Here is a 19,353-nt window from a genome sequence, read left to right as displayed (position 1 = left end):
AGTTTATACCCAATCATTTTATAAATATGTAAATGGCATGTATGTATTTTTAAATTATCAGTTCATTTGTTTGTAGCTAGTATATAGAAATATGTTTGGTTTTTGTGTATTGACCTTGACTCCTACAACCTTGCTAAACTCACTTTAGGAGGTTTTTTGTTGATGCTTTGGGATTTTCTATATAGATAATCATTTTATCTGTGAAAATGACTGATTTGGATGCCTTTCCAGTGTGTATGCTGTTTTTTCCAATGTTTTTTTATTTTTTATTTTATTACACTGGATAAGTTTCCAGTATGATGTTGAATAAGATGTAGAAGCTTTTGTTTTGTTTTTATTTATTTGAGTTACATTTATTCATCATAACTTACATGGAGTTTGGATTTTGAGTGATAATTACAAAGGCCTTTCACACTGAAAGCTGTTTTGTAACTCTTCTTCCAGGATTTTTGGAAGAAAGATATAAGCCTAGATAAGAGAAAAAGAAATTTAAAGAGGTACTGCTGTGGTCTATCCATATCTTTTAATGATGTCTGAGGACTGCAAATAAATCTTGAGTTATTTTGAACTTCATTTTTTACTGATGGACTCTTATTTAATCACATACTATTAGGAGACTAAACTATGGGGCTAAGAGCTTGATAGGTATTATATCATCTCATGGATAAGAATGATATCTACACCCAATTTTAACAAGTGAGCCTGTTTGCTGATATGAAATGAGACATAAAATTCAATTGGGCTGACAAGTTTGAATATGATTTCAAGGATAAACATATGAAAAGATGATATATATTATTAGACATCAAGAAATACACATTAAAACCCTAATATGATACAATTACATGCTCAACAGGATAGCTAAAATGGAAAAAGAAAAAAAAATACTGAGTAATAGGATATGGAACAACCAGAATGTTCATACACTGCTGTTGGGAGTGTAAACTGAGACAGCAATTTTTAAAAACTGATAACCCCATGACCCAGCAATTACGGCCTTAGTTAGAAGTCCAAGATAAATGTGCACACATGTCTAACAAAGGAATATTCATAGCATCACCGTTGGAGTTGCCCCAAACTGGAAGCTATCCAATTCTCCATCAACGTTAGAATGGACAAAGAAATTATGGTATATTCAAGCTCCTATATAGGAAAACGATATACACTGAGAAAGAACAAGTTATAACTACATACAATAATACAGATAGATCTCACAAACATAATGCCAAGTGTAGAAACTAGATGCCAAAGAACACATACTGTAATGAGTCCATTCATATAAAATTTCAAAAATAAACAAAGCTGATCTATGGTGTTAGGAAGCAAGATAGATAATATCCTTGTGGAAAGGGGGCATGAAAGGATTTCTGGGGTTCTGGTCCTGCTGTTTCTTGATATGAATGCCAGTACACGGGTATGTTCAATTTGTGAAAACTCATCAACTGTACACTTAGGATTTCTTACTTTTCTGGACTTATTTTGTATAGAGTTCGTGGGTTTTCACTTACTGAGTTAACAGGTAGAGTGAGATATGCTGGGCATCAAAATCCAACCACATTAGGCATTATGTTTTTAATATTTAAATATTTATTTCTATGCCACCGTTGCAAGTTACTCAGTTAACACAAGATAATAACTACGATTACAATAAATCTGCCTTCATGAGCTGACTCCCCATTATTTTTTCTCATTCCTCATTCTTGAGGGATTTGGGATGATGTTCTCTCTGAATGCTTCAAGCTGAGAAGGCACGTAGATATTATGGGGCAAAAAATGTAATTGTTCTGCTTGCAGTTGAAGATACTCCTTCCTTTTTGGCTGGAGCTGGTCCATATCATCATCGTTTTGTTAGTTATCCAGGACAAGCCTGAAGAACTAGAGCGTAGGAGTTGGCTGCTTATCTGCAGGGCTTCGGGATGATACATTATTTTTAATGTGCTGCTGGATTCTGTTTGCTACTGACTTTTGCATTGATATTAATAAGTGAAATTTGTCTTACCTCTCTACCCTTTCCTTTAAGTTAGTGTGGCAATTTTCCATAATAAATTACTTAAAGAGTAGTCTTGGCCAAGAAAGGAATAAAACAGGAAAAAAACAAAGCTACCAGAAAGCAGATGTGGCTCAAGCAATTGAGCTCCCACTTACCACATGGGAGGTCCTGGGTTCAATCCCTGGTACCTCCTAAAAAAGACAAGCAGGACAGTTAGCTGACATGAAGGGTTGCTGCGGTGAGCTGACACAACGAGATGACACAAAAAAGAGACACAAGGAGGAAAACACAATGAGAGACACAACAAAGCAGGGAGTGGTGGTGGCTCCATTGATTAAGCACCTCTCTCCCACATGGGAGGTCCCAGTGCCTCCTAAAAAGAAGACAAACACACAATGAACAGACACACCAAGCATATAACCAATGAGAGGGGGGAGAAATTAATAAATAATAAATCATTTTTTAAAAAATATTAAAACAAAACTACTGCTCCTTTCAAAAGCCAACACTTTCCTTAATTATATGCAAGCAAAAACATAGAAATGATATTTGCAACTATGTGTTCAGTGTTTCCTGGCAGTTAGGGCTCTCCTTCCCATCATGCAAATGGCAAAGCTGTGGTCAGTCACTAGATCTCAGAGCTTCACAGCCTCACACTATTCAAAGGCCCTAGATAGAAAACTCTATGCTCTTGAAATCCCAAATTGTCAAGGCTCCATCGACAACAGCAGTGCAAAGTTTGTGAGTCTTCCTTGTCCTCCTCATAGAGACCTGAGCAATGCTGGTCCGATTTGGCATCCCCAAGGCTGGCCTTGGATTGCGGTCCTCGGCTGGGGTCCTCTTGCTCATGCTGCATAAGCATTTCAAGGCTGACATTTTGCACTGGATGCTTGTTTTGGGAGGTCTACTTTGAAAATGAACAACAGGCTGCTGTGATCATTGTAGTTAAAGAGCCCTGGGCAGCAGCCATGGCCAGCAGCTATGATGCTCTTTTTGGAGACAAATGATACAGTCAGAAGTATCAGGAATGATGCCTTCAGAGGTGGAACCTTGCACACTTTTGAGGCACTGGCAATGGGGACAGTGCTGTCGTGGCTGACCCAGACCAGGTGGCTTCCACTGGCAGAGAAGCAGACTCTGTCACCCAGACAGCAATGCCACTGCCACCAAATTCTGACATCAGCAGATTAGAAAGCATCTTTCTGCCCTATGGTGTACTGGCTGGCTTTTTATCCACTTCTTCAGAATAGGCAGAAAACACTCTGCATTTGAAGCCACATGGTGCGGCTGCCAGCAAAACATTGCTGGGAAGCCAATCCAAGCTGAGCACCATGGAAGGAAGAGGATTTTTTAAAGTGCTTGCTCACCTACCAGTCATTTTCAGACTCTAAGTAACAAATAGAAATGGCACCACTTCCCCCAGCCAAGTTGCTCCTAGGGGTGGGGGTAAGTGGGGGGCAGGGTGTATTGCTTCACAAATGTGGTTATATGATTAATTTTCAGGATCACCAGGATTGGTGTCCAGACACGATTTGATTCCAGACATAAGCACTGCAGGCTGCCCTGAAAGTGATCGTGCATTTGCTCTCAGACGCCCAGTCAATACCTGTGATGTATCCATAAGCTCATTGAATTCACAGGCTTTCACCCACTGCCTCCCGTTCTTCTTATAGATGGGGGCTTCGTGTTATTGGGGCAAGATCCTGCAAAATCCTGTAATTGGTCTGTTTAGACTTTCTCTTCCTACTGAGGTTAATTTTGAAAGTAGTTTTTTCTTTAAAATTATATATTTTTTATTTAATCTGGGTTTTCACATTTATTTGCAAGGGTTATGCTAAGTTGTCTCTAGTTTTTATTATTTCCTCTGTTTCATGGTTATTTCTAATTTTGCCTCTTCTCTTAGGGGTTTGATCCTTTATTCATCTTTTCAAAGAACAAACTTTTAGATTTATTTATTAGTTCTTCTGGTTTTTACTTCATTCCCTTCGCATTTATATTTTAGTTTTTCCTTCTGCTTTGTTTTGGTTTACTTTGTTGCTTTTTTCCTGAACTTTTTAGAAAGATTTCATTCATTTCCCTCCAGTTACTGTATGTAATAAAATTTTCTTTATTAACTTCTTTAACAGTATGCCCCAGATTCTAAGTAATTTTTTATCTGTATTTGCAAGAAATTTTGCAGTTTTAATATTTTTTTTTGAAGTGCAATTCACATAACATAAAATTAACCATTTTGAAGTGTACCATTTAGTGGCATTTAGTACATTTACAATGCTATGCAATTATCACTTATATCAGGTTGAAAAATATTTTCATTGGAAGTGGAATTGGCCCAGCGGTTAGGACGTCCGTCTACCACATGGGAGGTCTGCGGTTCAAACCCTGGGCCTCCTTGACCCGTGTAGAGCTGGCCCATGCGCAGTGCTGATGCGCGCAAGGAGTGCCCTGCCACGCAGGGGTGCCCCCATAAGGAGTGTGCCCCATAAGGAGAGCTGCCCAGGGTGAAAGAAAGTGCAGCCTGACCAGGAATGGTGCCGCCCACACAGAGAGCTGACACAACAAGATGACACAACAAAAAGAAACACAGATTCCTGTGCCGCTGACAACAGAAGCGGACAAAGAAGAACATGCAGCAGATAGACACAGAGAACAGACAACCGGGGCGAGGAGGAGGGGAGAGAAATAAATAAATAAATATTTAAAAAGAAAACGAAAAATATTTTCATCACCCCAAAATAAAACCCATACTGATTAAACAGTTGCTCACCATTATCCCTTCCCACCGGCCCTGGTAACTACTAATCTGTTTCTGTCTCTATGGATTTATCTATTCTGGATATTTTGTATAAATGAAATCATACAATATGTAACCTTTTATATCTGGCTTCTTTTACCTAACAAAAGGTTTTCCAGTTCATCCACCTTGTAGCATCTATCAGTTTTCCATTCCTTTTTTTTTTTTTCCAGGAGATACTGAGGATTGAACCCAAATCTTGTACATAGGAAGCTGGTGCCCAAACCACTGTGCTACAACTGCTTCCCTCCATTCCTTTTCATGGCTGAATAAAACCCCCATGTATGGATATACCACATTTTGTTTATCCATTTATCCACTGATTTTCATTTGCGTTGTTTCTACTTTTTTTTTTTTAAAAGATTTATTTATTTATTTTTCCCCCCCTCCCCTGGTTGTCTGTTCTTGGTGTCTATTTGTTGCGTCTTGTTTCTTTGTCTGCTTTTGTTTCTTTGTCCGCTTCTGTTGTCGTCAGCGGCACAGGAAGTGTGGGCGGCGCCATTCCTGGGCAGGCTGCACTTTCTTTTCACGCTGGGCGGCTTTCCTCACGGGCGCACTCCTTGCGCGTGGGGGCTCCCCCACGCGGGGGACACCCTTGCGTGGCACGGCACTCCTTGCGCGCATTAGCACTGCGCATGGCCAGCTCCACACGGGTCAAGGAGGCCCGGGGTTTGAACCGCGGACCTCCCATATGGTAGACGGATGCCCTAACCACTGGGCCAAAGTCCGTTTCCCTGTTTCTACTTTTTGGCAATTGTGAATATGTTACGAATACTTGTATACAAACATTTTTTAAAATACCTGTTTTCAACTCTTTGGGGGTATATAGTTAGGAGTACAATTACGGGGTCAGATGGCAATTCTGTGTTTAACTTTTTTGAGGAAATGTCAAACTGTTTTCCATAGATGCTGCACCATTTTACATGCCCATCAACAATGTTGAAGGGTTCCAAATTCTCCACATCCTCACCAATACCTGTTACATTATTATTATTATTGCCTTCCTAGTGGATATGAAGTGCTAACACATTGTGATTTTGTTTTGTTGTTCCCTTATGCCTAATATTGAACATCTCAGTAAATATTATCCAGCATGATAAAGGACTTTAAAATGGAAAAAAAACATAACATCAAACTTTCAGAACACAATCAATTTGTTTTGGTATTAGAAGAATAAATAACACGAAAATTCACTACCTTGCTAGTAATGTCCTTTCTTTGGATGATAAACAGTTATCACACACTAAAATTTTTGCTTTTTATAAGTTTCTCCTTTATGGTTACAAAACAATTGCATATGTATTATATTCACTGGTTTTGCAAAAGACCATGAAAGGTAGGCAATAGTATCTAAACAAGTATTGTTTTAAAAATTCTGAATATAAAATTCTTAAGTGATCACAGAAGACACTTTAGACATTTAGGAAAATAATTTTTTTAAAAAGTGAGAAACTTATTCTAACACCAAAAGATAGGCACTCAGATTATGGTGTGACCCTCCACCACACCCCTGTCTTTCTTCATGTGCATTTAGGACTCAAAGTTGGGATTAAATTTTGTATGGAATCTTATGTCCTGGTTCTCAAACCTAGTATGATGAAAATGATAATTCCTCATCTTGAGCCCAGTCTCAGCCTGTTGTTCCACTTAACAGCTAACACAATTTGACTCAAAAAAGCCTAGAGGTAATGTAGGACTTTATTAAATACCTCTTAAGAAGATGGTGCTGGTGGAAGATTGAAGCAGATGCAATGAAGAAAATTTTTGAGCCATTGATACTGAAGACTATGCTTATGAGCCAGTGTACCTGAAATATGAACTAGACCCAGAGCTGCAGCATGCCTAAGAGTTGCCTCCTGAGAGCCTCCATGTTGCTCAAATGTGGATACTCTCTAAGCCAAACTCAGCATGTAAATGCATTACCTTCCCCCCAGTGTGGGACATGACTCCCAGGGATGAGCCTCCCTGGCACCGAGGGATTACTACCAAGCACCAGCTGGTGACGTAACCAGAAAAAACCTTGAATAAGAGGGTCAACTCAGACCAGCAGAATATCTCAGCCTACTTGTATTAAAAACTGCTTTTTGACTTTGAATAAAAGGGGGAAATGGCAAAGACAAATGAGTTTTTATGGCTAAGAGTCTTCAGAAAAGAGTCAGGAGGTCATCAGAGGGGTTGCGCTTACACTTGTCTCAGCAGGACCCCAGAGACAGCCAAAGTAGATACAACTCCAAGTACTGGTTCTCCTAAGGGCTTTGGAGACCCACAGGTTCTATGGTCATTGCAAATGGCTCTGGAATTCAGTGCCGTGTCAGTTGGCCCTACTTTGGAATTTGTGTTCCTGAGTATGATGGAGTTCGACTCAGATGTGACCTTTCTACACATGCTTCTTCTGTCAATTTTACTGAACCTATGATTGCCACTAGGGTTGGTGTATACTCAGGAAACTTGAATCTCTGGGCTGTCCATGTGCCAGCTGGGCCCTGAGCCTCAGCAGACTTGCAATTCCTACCCTCTGGTCCATTGGACTTACACAGGCCAGCTAACAGGGAGGTGAAGATGGTCAACCACACCAGGGAACTGAGAGTGCCTACAACTGCAAACAGGAGAATTGCATCCATCATCCATGTGGAATCTAAGCCCCCTCTTGATATAGAGGTGGAGTGGACATCACCATCCTAGGGTCCACAGGATGGAGGAATAAGATATGGATTAGAGTGGATTTACTGATATACTTCTATAGAACTATTGTGACTGGTAATGGAAGAAATTGTAGCATTGATGTGGAGACAGTGGCCATAGTAGTTGCTGAGGGCAGGGAGAGGGAAGAAGAGATGTGATGTGGGGGCATTTTGGGGACTTGGAGTTGTCCTCAATGATATTGCAGGGACAGATGCTGGACATTATATATCCTTCCATAACCCACTGAATGGACTGGGGGAGAGTGTAAACTACCATGTAAATTATTATCCACGTGGTGCAGCAGTGCTCCAAAATGTATTCACCAAATGCAGTGAATGTGCCACAATGATGAAAGGTGTTGATGTGGGAGGAATGGAGTGAGGGGGGTGGGGGTATATGGGAATCTTTATATTTTTTTGAATGTAACATTTAAAAAAAAATAAAGAGATTATAGGAAAAAAGAAAGAAAGAAAATTTTATGGAAAGGAAGAGCAGTATAAAATAGAATTTTTGGATGTTTTGTTGTGTTTTCTTGGGTAACACTCCACTCAACACCAGGGCAGATGGTAACAGGACAATAACTTTCCTTTAGCCTTCTGTGATATTTATCCCCCAATGCCCTTTCTCCCTTTATTAGATATAAATGGAATTCTCAGTTCAGCATATTGTGGCTCAGGCAAAGACTACATTTCCCAGACTCTCTTGCAAGTAAGTGTGGCACTGTGAACAAATTCTGACCAATGAGGTATGAGTAAAATTTATGAGTGTAACTTCCAGATTGTGGTCCTAAATGAAAGGACTGTCTTCTCCTCTCCTTTTATCCTCGTTGCCTAGACTGTGAGAGACAGAGTAGTCATCTTGGATTAGGATGTGTTTGCCATATGAGGACGTCACAGAATAGAATGCATCTGGGTCTTTGATGATACTGGAGCCAGCATTCCTCTTCTAGACAACCTACCTAGGTTTCTTTGCAAGAAAATTAAAATTTCATCTCCTTAAATAGAAGTTTTTTTTGCTATAGCAGCTGGACCTAAATCCTGACTAAGATGAGTTTATGCTCAGTTCTCACTGTATTTACTCTTGTATCTACTGGTCTGCATTTTTGTGAATACCCTATCTTAAAGAGGAGCCAAAATCTATCCCCACTGCTACCCCCTTAGGCTCATACCCATCCACTCTTACCCCTGCTCAGGTGCTGGGCATGGGAATCCTTTCCTTTTACCCTATTATCATCTCAGCTCTATTAGACAGAACAGACTAGTAAGCATTTTACTAAAAGTGATTAAAAACTCTACAGAAAGAATACTTTAATGTTTGAAAATATTGCATTGTAGAATTTTAAAAATCAAACCTTCTTATTGAATATTTAGGTTGTTTACAAATATTTGCCATTACAAAAAAATAGCAAAGCACAGTGGAAAGAAAAATGGGCTACAAGACCGAAAAATGTAAGTTTAACTTTTACTTCTACAACTTACTATCTGTGTGATTTTGGACAAGTCATTTCTCTTCCCTGGCCTTCAGTTTTCTCATTTGTAAACTAAATACAATAAAACTCGTCTCTCTGAGTTGTTATGAAGATTAGAGACAACTACGTAAATCACCTAGTATGGTAGCACTCATATTGTAGACTCAATAAATGATGGTTATATCAAAGGGTAATATATATCTTTGTACATAATGCTATTTCTAGATAGCAGATTTTTTAAATGATAAAGTTCTTAATGTGGGAGATTATTGGTTGAAAGGATGAAAACAATTCAGATTTCTTTTTTTTTTTTTTTACAAGAGAAGAATCCACAATTTTATTTATTTACTTTTCAATAAATTTAAATCCTTGAGGGGTACAGCATCACAGGGATTTGGTGTCCAATGGCCTTAAACTGGAATATTGCTTCAGAACTTAGCATGAACCATGCCACTATTTCCATGAGCACAAGTTACTTTTCCCCAGATTATTCTGGTTTTGTTAGGTTTGCCACCAGGAGCCACTGTGTTGTTTTTTGTTTTGTACACATAAGCACATCTCTTGCCCAAATAGAAATTCAGTTCCATCTCAGGCATAAATGCCTTCAATTTTAAGAAGGGCTGTGTGCTCCCTCTGGTACCAGAGCCCCCACTTATAGCCAGCAAAAGTGGCTTGGGACCACAGCCTTCTAGACATATGTGCCATTTAAAAGTCCTGTTCTGGGAAGTGGACTTGGCCCAGTGGTTAGGGTGTCCGTCTACCACATGGGAGGGCCACGGTTCAAATCCCGGGCCTCCTTGACCCATGTGGAGCTGGCCCATGCACCATGTTGATGAGCACAAGGAGTGCCCTACCATGCAGGGGTATCCCCCATGTAGGGAACCCCACGCACAAAGAGTGCGCCCTGTAAGGAGAGCTGCCCAGTGCGAAAGAAAGTGCAACCTGCCCAGGAATGCCACCGCACACATGGAAAGCTGACACAACAAGATGACACAACAGAAGAAACACAGATTCCGGTGCAACTGGGGTGGAAGGGGAGAAGGGGAAAGAAATAACTAAAATAAATAAATCTTTAAAAAATAAATAAATAAATAAAAGTCCTGTTCCCAGCAGGCCTTCACAGGCTCCAAGATGGCGGAAAGAGTTCAGATTTCTTAATACCTACTTGGTAGGACTTATTACTGACATTTTTCAAATTAAGAAGACATAAAGCTTTGATAATTCTTAATTGGTTTTAGTGCTCATAAATTGTAGAAATCAGATTAAACTTGTACTTTTTAACTTTTGGTCTGGGACTATCTCTGCTAAATGTACAGATCCAGAACTCTAACCCTTACCAGGTAGGAAACTGAATCAACACCCTTTGTGAAAATCAACTGTGTATAACCTTCCTGTATAAGATGATTCTTTCATTCTGACTTGTCCTTGCCTCAATAAACTTTTTTTTGGTACCAGTGATTGAACCTGGGACCGTGTACATGTAAACCAGGTACTTAACCACTGAGCAACATGTGCTCTGCACCGAATATTTTTTTTCTTTTTTAAGGAGGTATGGCGATTGAACAAGGACCTCATACATGAGAAGCAGGCACTCAACTACTGAACCACACCCACTCCCCTCAATAAACTTTTATGGACATACAATAAGGGAGATGATTCAGTGAGAACCCATTGACTTTGGTGGGGAAACCAAGAGGCCTGGGTTTTCTTCCCAGCCCTGTTGTTGACTCCTAATGTTATCTTGGCCAAACAGTCAACCTGTCTGGGCCATAGTTGACTTATCTGTAAAGTGAGAAATCTGGATGATTCCTAAGGTCACTCTCTGTTTAACGTTTCATTGCTTAGTAGAGTGATAGGGACAATCTTGAGTAATCAAAACTGAAACCATCTTTCCAGACGCCCTCTACTAAAATTTATGTCATCACTGAATTAAAATGTACATTCATTCACATTTTCTTTCAAAACATCTTCATATACCAAAAGCACATACAAATCCCATAAACATCCACTTCATTTGGAAGGTGGTGTTGAGAATTTGAAATTGGGTCTATTCAAGTGTTCTATGTGTAGGAAAAGTATGCATTTGTGTGATTAAGGACGCAAAGGAAAACGAAAAAATGAAAGTATTTGATTTTGGGGGTTGGATGGGGTGCAGACAGATAGGAGTGGATATTTTCTTTCCTTTTCAATTACTCTTAATATTTTAATGCAATAATAATATCATCAATAATAACAATACTTCTTTTTTTTTTTTTTAAAGATTTATTTATTTATTTCTCTCCCCTTCCCCCCAGCCTGGTTGTCTGTTCTCTGTGTCTATTTGCTGCGTCTTGTTTCTTTGTCTGCTTCTGTTGTCATCAGCGTTATGGGAAGTGTGGGCGGCGCCATTCCTGGGTAGGCTGCACTTTCTTTCACGCTGGGCGGCTCTCCTTATGGGGTGCACTCCTTGCGTGTGGGCTCCCCTACGCGGGGGACACCCCTGCGTGGCAGGGCACTCCTTGCGCGCATCAGCGCTGCGCATGGCCAGCTCCACACCGGTCAAGGAGGCCCAGGTTTGAACCGCGGACCTCCCATGTGGTAGACGGACGCCCTAACCACTGGGCCAAAGTCCGTTTCCCAACAATACTTCTTAACATGCTGCGTTTGAGAACTTAGAGGACTTTAAAAGAATAAGTTCCTTACTTTAAAAAGAAACAATTTTTTCCCCAAAATCCTGTTTGAGTCAGAGTAAGTAAATACAGTAGTATAATAGATGTGGATAGCCCTGAGAGTGTTTCTGAAACTGACCAGAATGTACAGATGGGCAGATTTCTGCATGCAGCATATTAATTTGTTGCACAGATACATTTTAGAGATGTGGCAGGGGACCACCTGGGCCCTCTGTCTCAGGATATGCTTGATTGTGACACTTCCCTCACTCTAATCTCATTCTTGGCACCCACCTGAAATTAAAGGTCCTATGTCAGCTGCTTTCTCTACTCCAGGGGTTCTTAACCAGGGGTCTGTGAGCTTGAATTGAAATTCAAAAACACATTACTCTTGTGGGGATGTGTTGGTGTGGGTGTGATGTATTTAAATAATACACAGTATAGTGTGAACTTAGTAAGGGGTCCATGGTTTTCACCTGACTGCAAAGGGGCTGTGGAACAAGAGGTTAAGAACCCCTGCTCTACTCCAACTTCTTTGCTATGACCTTAAAATCAACAGGGTAGCCTTTAATCAGGTGATCTTCCCCTCTAGGGGACATTTGGCAAAGTCTGAACACATTTTTTGGTTGTCACAACTCAGGGAAGTGCTGGCCTTAGAGGCACCAGGGATGCTGCTATACATTCTACAATGCACAGAACAGCTCCCACTATAAAGAATTACCCAGCCCAAAATGCCAATGGTGCCAAGGTCGAAAAACTGTGCATTAGATACAAGAGAACTGAAGGCTGAATGGAGGCTTCTATTCTATTCCCTTGTGCAAAGGGCACAGAAAGAAAGAAAAGGGCAGTGACCCGTTTTGAGGCCCAGCCCAGGGACATCATCAACCCTTGGACATCGGGTGCCTGGAAGCCCTGCATGGACAGACAACTGACCTCACTGGAATCTGCCCCACCTGCGGACAAAGGGAGCTGGACCTTGCCCTAAAACGGTGCCCATAACATATATTCCTACATTCATAAGACTTTACCCTGCCAAGCGCCCTTTCCATAAATCCTTTTTCTCACTACAGCAAGCTTCCTGCAAAACCAGTTTCTCAAGCTTGCCAGCAACAGAGGTGTTTGCATAGCCCTGACAACTTTCAAATCTCCTCTTCCTTCCCTGATTACATGAACGCAGAGGCACAAGAGGACTTTAAAAGCAAGTAGGCAAAGGAACTGGGTGAAGGGGAAATTGGCAGCAAAGCATAAGAAGAGAAACCATCCGAATTTGTCATAAAAGTCAAGCCCTAATGAAGAAGTGCAACAAAATTGGCACACACTCCACCCAGAGGTGATGATGGAGCAATGGTTCCATGAGTTTAGTTCTGAGAGTTGGCTTGGAGCACCGAAAAGGGAAAACTGAAGAGAAAGGAATTGGTCAGAATTCCAGGAATCAGAGAGGAAAAGGATTCACTGACAGGATAAAACAATGTCTGTCTCTGAGAGTAGAGAATGATAAACTTATTATCTGACCATGGCCTGGTGAAAACATTTCTTAAAGCAATCAACTTCAATTTTGCATTCACTATGCAACTGTGACCTAAATCTGTTTTTCAATGTCTTGTTTTTCTGCTGACCATCTAACATTAAGAGTTGACTGCTTTTATTGTAAATAAATACATTAGCCTTTGGTTTTGTTGAGTCCTGTCCATGTGGGCTGTAGCAGTGGCTTCCCCCTTGGGGAAGTTGGAATGGCAGGACCTGCAGGGCTGAGGGTCCTGGAAACAGGGCCGGAAACCTTGGGCCAACACCTTGGTCACTTGAGAAGAGGCTGCATTATTTCAGGGGAGTCTACCAGTAACAAGGTATTAAAAATGATTTATAGGGAAGCAGATGTGCCTTGAGCAGTTGGGTGCCTGCCTACCCCATCGGAGATCCCGGATTCAGTTCCCAGTGCTTCCTAAAGGACACAAGCAAGACAGAGAGCTAACGTGACAGGTTGGCACAGCAAGCTGATGCAACAAGATGACAGAACTAGAAAACACAACAAAGAGACACAACAAGGAAACACAGTGAGAGACACAACAAGCAGAGAGCAGAGGTGGCCTAAGCCATTGGGTGCCTTCCTCCCACATGGGAGGTCCCTGGTTTGGTTTGGTTCCAGTGCATCCTAAAAGAAGATGAGCACACAACAACCAGACGCAGACAGTGAGAACAAACAACGGGGGAGGGGAGGGAGAAATAAATAAAATAAATCTGTTAAAAAATGATTTATAGCAGGACTAGGTTTATAGGCACAGATTTACACACCACAAGCAAAGCTGTGTCCAGTCCTCAGTGTTTGACATGAGACAGTGTTTGGATGGAGGAACACTGTATAAGACCTCCAAAACACCAGATTATTATTTTCCTCTCCCATGGAAGGGATTTTCCCCCCTCAGCTCTCCAGATGAGAGCATTACTTTATTAATTAACCAAGACAACAAGGGTATCTGGTTAGGGAAAAGGAATGGCTTTTTAAATCCAAAGGAGTGGGTCAGGTAGGTGAACCTGAGCAGGTCAACAGGCATAAAAGTGTTTTGCAGCATAAAAGTCAGCAGAATCTCTTGAGCAGTTGTGAAGGCTGATGTGGTTAACAAATTGGGGCCCACACAGCGCAAGTGATGTTCCCTGGGCACAAAATTTAAGGTGATCACTCTGAGGGACCTGCTGGGGAGTGTCTCCTTAAAATTTGCTACTGACCATGCTCAGTGCTGATGGGCGCAAGGAGTGCCCTGCTACGCAGGGGTGGACCCCGCGTAGGGGAGCCCCACGCGCAAGGAGTGCGCCCCGTAAGGAGAGCCGCCCAGTGCGAAAGAAAGTGCTGCCTGCCCAGGAATGGTGCCCCACACACAAGAGAGCTGACACAACAAGATGACACAGCAAAGAGAAACACAGATTCCCATGCCGCTGACAACAACAGAAGCGGACAAAAAGACGATGCAGCAAATAGACACAGAGAACAGACAACCGGGGTGGGGGGGGGGCGGGAAGAGGAGAGAAATAAATAAATAAATCTTAAAAAAAAAAAAAAGAATTAGGTAAATGGATAAAAGCAAATAAACAAGGGATTGACTAAAAAAAAATTGCCACTGAGGCTCCTGCTCACCAAAGGCCCTGGTGGTTTAACCTTCTTCCAGCTTTTCCAACCATGGCTGCTGGAATCTCTGCAGTCTTAACTCTTCAGATTTTGCCCAGGGAATTAAGCCTGCTTAAATTCTGGGTCCACTTCACTCTGAACCTATCTCTTGGCCTAATCACAGCCCAGACTTGTCTACAGCTTAAACAGAATCAATTTAAAGTTTCCACCAGAGAAAATCATAAATTACTGTGCATTCTCTGGATGGAATGTTATATTCCTTCCACCTGATCCGATACCCTTTATCTGAGATCAACACAACCAGAAAGAGTCTGATCTAGATCTGGTCTTAAGACTTTTAGAAGCCTAGCAGGGGCCAAAGGATAGCTGTAAAACCTAGCTACTATATCCAAGGAACAGGACAGGAATGGCAAAATGCCAAGATGAAAGCCCTGTACAAGAATATTTTTCAAAGACTGATTCCAGGATGTTGTTATCAGGAGTATCTAGGGCTCTGGTCCTAGTACTGCTGAATCAGAACATTTGGAACTAGAGGCCAGGAATCTGAACTTTAAATAAGTTTACCAGATGGTTTTTATGGGCTCTAGAGAATGAGAGCCGTGATGTAAAGAACCGTTTGCTCAGGACCTGTGCAAGGAGTTGTATCAGATTGCTGAGATTATAGATGGATTTTTCCTACAATTTCCAATACTGTTAATTTGCTTTTAAATTAAAAACAAAATAAGTGTTTTACTTTTACAATCAAAAATAAATTAAGTCAAAGCATTATAAATAAAAAGGAGGAAAGACGAATTGGATGGAGAAGAACCAGCTTCCAGTAGCTGTCTCTGGAAGGCAGCTACTGCTTTGCCCAGGTGAGAGATGAAGATATGGCCTATTCCGCATAGAAGGAGAGGACATTTAGACTTAAAAAACCTTGGCCTCGGGAAGCGGATTTGGCCCAACAGATAGGGCATCTGCCTACCACATGGGAGGTCCAAGGTTCAAACCCAGGGCCCCCTGACCCGTGTGGTGAGCTGGCCCATGTGCAGTGCTGATGCACACAAGGAGTGCTGTGCCATGCAGGGTGTTCCCCTGCGTAGGGGAGTCCCACGCGCAGGGAGTGCGTCCCATAAGGAGAGCCGCCCAGGGCGAAAAAAGTGCAGCCTGCCCAGGAGTGGCACCGCACACATGGAGAGCTGACGCAGCGAGATGATGCAACAAAAAGAGACACAAATTCCCAGTGCCTCTGACAAGAATAGAAGTAGACACTGAAGAACACACAGTGAGTGGACACAGAGAGCAGACAGGCCTGGGGGGGGGGGCAGGGAAGGGGAGAGAAATAAATTAAAAAAAAAATCTTAAAAAAAAACAAGAAAAAAACTTGGCCTCAGTGGGGGAGCCGGTGCAACTCTGTGGCTGAGCGTCTGCTTCTCATGTGCCAGGTCCTGGGTTCAATCCCCAGGACCTCCTTAAAAAAAGCAAAAACCTTGGGCTCAAGTGCTGGCTCTGCCATTACTAGCTGGCAACTTTGGTTAAGACAATAAGCCTCAGGTTGTTGTGAAATCTGAATTTAATAACTGCTGACATTATTAAGCACTTTCTATGTACTTTACCCACATCATCTCATTAATCATCACAGAAATCCTTTGAGATAGCTACTATCATCCCAGTTTTCCAGGTGAGGAAATTGAGAAGCATAAAGGTTAAGTAACCTGCCCAAAGCCGCTTAGCTAGGTAGCAGCAGAGCTGGGAAATAAGTATGGAAGTGCTTTGTGAAGTGTACAACTCTATATAAAGTGAAGAGGCAGAATTTTTAAAAAGTTAAGCAATGGAGTAATCCCTTTAATCGGAGGGAAACCTCAGATCATTCTCTGTGACTTCACATATTGTCCACTCTATTTCCAAAGGACCCTTAGATCTGGGATCAGTGCAACTAGAAAGAGACCCTGAACTGGATTTGCTGGGAAAAGACCATCCCTACTGAGACAAATAATGTAGTGTCCCAGAGAAGCCCAGTAGAGCCAGCATCCCCACATCACATCTGCTATGTTACCAGTACTTTGAACCCGGTAGGTTTGCTCTTTAAGCCAGAGGTGAGCGCTGGGGTTGGGTTATCAGTCTCTCTGGGCTCAAGTGCTAGCTTTGCCAGCTGCTGCCTGTGCAATCTCATGTAACTCGCTTACCCCACTGGTGTTTCACCCTGCTTCTGTGCTTAGAGATTCTGGGGGTTCTGGGCATTTTAGAAACCCTCCAGGGTGATCCTAATATGCAACCAATATTGAGGACCTCTAAGGATTTTGTTCATTATATATCCTGCCATAACCCACTGAATGTACTGGGGGAGAGTGTAAACTACAATGTAAACTATAATCCACGTGGTGCAGCAGTGCTCCAAAATGTATTCACCAAAGGCAATGAATGTGCCTCAATGATGAGGAAGGTTGTTGATGTGGGAGGAGTGAGGGTGTGGGGTATGGGGTATGTGGAAACCTCTTATATTTTTTAATGCAACATTTTTTGTGATTTATGTATCTTTTAAAAAAAGACAATTTAATAAAATAAATATATATAAAAATAAAATAAAATAAAATTGAGGCAATAACTTATAACCAATAATTATTTATTGCACACCTATTAGGAATTTTTTTCATTTAGTCTTCAAAAACCCTTGACTCCAGAACCATGTCCCATTTGACAGCCAGTTAGAGGTTAGTGGCAGAATTGAGATGCAAGCCCAAGTGTTCCGACTTTAAGACCAGTTCTCTCTCCACTGCCTCACCTTTCTCACAGTTGTTCTGAGGACCAACCAAGAAATTCCTAGCACAATGCCTGGCACGTAAGTCAATAAATGGAAAATACTTTAATTATTAACTTGGTATTAGAAGTTATTACCTACATCTTGCCTGGTGTCATAGAACTCCATATATACATATACATACATATATATATATATATATATATACACACTTTTTTTCCTCAAAATTAGTAAACTTTATTTCAACTTTAAAAAAGAAAATAATAGACAAAAGGCAGCCTAACAAATTATGGAATCATTACTTAAAAATTTTTTTAAGAAATACATATGATATCCTTTTTGATGATTACTAGCTGTATAAAACTCAAGATCAGAGCCCTTAACCTATCCTTGATTTCCTGGCTCCACTTTGCCCAGCCACAGTTTATGTCAAGCAATCCTTTGACTACAGTATGGTCTGTTTACTGGAGCAGAAGGCGGCTCTGGCCTTCCAGGCAGGGAGTGGTGGTGAGGCAATACAGCTTGAACCACATCCCCTGCATCTTCGTGGACGTCCCATTTCAGGAAATCCTTGACTATTGTCTTTGGGTATCTGGATTACTTCCTGATGCCATCCAGAAAGCTATAACCTGTGGCCAGGGCCAGCCAGCCCAGGGGCCAGCTGAGGGCTGTGCATTGTCAGAGTGACAGTATGGGTCACCAGGGGGGTTATGAAGGGCACCCCAGTTCAACAAAGCCTTCCTGGAAGTCCCCACTCACCTCACCCCCTTCCACCCTCCTTCTCTGGCTTTCTTCTGTATTGGTTTCATTCTCCAGAGACTTTGGATGGGAATTATGGTCACCCACATTTTGAGTCTTACATGGTGGTCCTTAAAGATCCTCATTTTCTTGGGTCGCTTGGACCCCCATGACTCAGCCCCTGTGGCCATGGGAATTTGGTGTTGTGTTTGGCCAGGGCTGGGTCATGCACTCTCTCCTGGAAGTGAGAGAAGTGAGAGGGATGGCCAAGATCAGAGAATGTGCCTCCCATCCTCACCCATGGGAGGAGAGGTCCTGTTGCTACAAGAAGGGTGTTAGAGATGGTGTGGCAAGCAAGCAATTCCTCCACACCCCTATAATAGTCCTTGTCACTCAGTATTAAAGAGTTCTGTTTCTGTGTCTAGACTGTGAGCTCATTGAGAGCGGAGATCATTTCTCATTCACCTTTGTATTCTGAATACCTGGCATATAGTCAGTGCTTAATACAAGTTTGCTGAACCCAAGAGAAAGGCTGAACTGAAGAGAAAGGCAAAACCATAGTTCTTCTGGTTCGCCAATAGAAAAACAGAAGCAAAGCCAAAGGAGCCAAAGGCTGCATATAATAGACTCTTATGAGGAGCTCAAGTGCTAAGGATTGAGAGTTTACTTAACAGAGCTCTTTGGTGGCAGGGATAAAAAAAAGCACTGGAGTCTACTCCTAGAGTCTAGCAGCTTCTGTGGGTTCTTACACAAGTCTTTGCTCTCTCTATACAGAGTAAGTGCGTATTAAAAGTCAGATTGTCTCTGATCGGTGTCCTTTCATCAGAGACACCTGCTCTGGGCAGAGGTGGGAGTAGATGGGAGGTTCCACATGGTTTGATGCCTCTGCCTCTACCTTGTTGGTGTCATCATCATGTGCTATTCTTGGGGCACAGGCCGTGCTTAAAGGATCCCTGAGCCTTAGCAACCACAACCGTCATCTGACGGGTTTGGGCCTGAATCTGGCAAAACTGACAGAAAGAAAGTGTACCCCTGAACTTCCCCAAGAAGTCTTTCTTGATCAGAGCTTCAGCCATTGCCTCTTCCCAGAAAGTGAGGGTAAGACAGGCTCAATACAGCGCAAAGGGAGCCAAGGCCTGGCAAAATCTCCTGGATTCCAAGAGGGATCACCAGAGATTTAC

The 19,353-nt window shown here is 41.9% G+C and overlaps 1 pseudogene; it reads right to left on the bottom strand.

The window, feature by feature from the left end:
• Positions 1–2,641: 2,641 nt before the first annotated feature.
• Positions 2,642–19,353, bottom strand: part of LOC101411650 (actin-related protein 2/3 complex subunit 1A pseudogene) — a 36,406-nt pseudogene continuing 19,694 nt past the window's right edge.

Source organism: Dasypus novemcinctus, chromosome 15, assembly GCF_030445035.2.
Source record: "Dasypus novemcinctus isolate mDasNov1 chromosome 15, mDasNov1.1.hap2, whole genome shotgun sequence".
Classification (NCBI taxonomy): Eukaryota; Metazoa; Chordata; class Mammalia; order Cingulata; family Dasypodidae; genus Dasypus; species Dasypus novemcinctus.
The sequence above is the reverse complement of the archived record's forward strand: the minus strand, read 5'-3'. Positions and strand labels throughout refer to the sequence as shown.